This window comes from Eurypyga helias, unplaced genomic scaffold (assembly GCF_000690775.1).
Source record: "Eurypyga helias isolate BGI_N326 unplaced genomic scaffold, ASM69077v1 scaffold8556, whole genome shotgun sequence".
NCBI lineage: Eukaryota > Metazoa > Chordata > Aves > Eurypygiformes > Eurypygidae > Eurypyga > Eurypyga helias.
The window spans coordinates 866-1742 of record NW_010254610.1 but is presented as its reverse complement, the minus strand read 5'-3'; positions in this window follow the sequence as shown (position 1 = coordinate 1742).

Genomic DNA, 877 nt, shown 5'->3' with positions numbered 1-877 from the left:
TGCAGGCAGGCTCCTCAGTACCATCACCGGCTACTGCAATCATCCAGCACGAGTAGCCACAGCAGAGCATGGACAGGGCACATCGCCCCGCTGACCACACACTGGTGTGGACTGCAGCTGCAGAAACACAGATGCTATCAAATGGACACAAAACTGCACGTTAGCTTGGGTATTCTGTGCAGAAAATGCACTATTAGGCGGACAGATCTCCCTTTTCCAACCCCCCTAAATAATGTATAGCCAAGGTGTTTTTTAAAGAGCAAAAGAGACAAGAAAGAGGCAAAAGAAGAACTTAAAGTTCACCATTTAAACACTGTACCTCAAGTGTTTACTAAGACTCCTGGGATGGAAGATGTTTTCATAACAGTACATTAGTGATGTACATAAATTCATGACACAAACAAACAAGACCTGAAATGATTTGACAAGTTATCACAGCATATCAGTGGAGGAGTTGGGAACAGAGCTACCGCTTCCCCATTTGAAATGCAAGGTGCGACTTCTGCAGTGAACGTTTTGTTATTAAAAATCTCCATATGCTCATTTTCTCAACACTGTAATTCTACATCTGCAAGTCAAAAAATACAAAGTGTTTGATTTTTCTAAAAAAACATGTGGTTGTTCAGCACTCAAGGGAAAAAGAAGGGGGGAAAAAAGAAAAGGAGACAGGGACAGAGGAAGTCTTTGTTAGCTCTAGTTTCCTATTCAGACATCTCTGGCTCATGGTTCAATCAGACCACACTTTTTTTGCGTTGGCTGGGGTAGACAAAAGCACAAGCTCTTTAAAAGCTCCAAGTATCTTCACTAAATTTCTGTAGATTTAAAAAACCAAAATCTACACTTCTGCAGCCATGTAGTTCTTCCCCTGTTTTTTTTT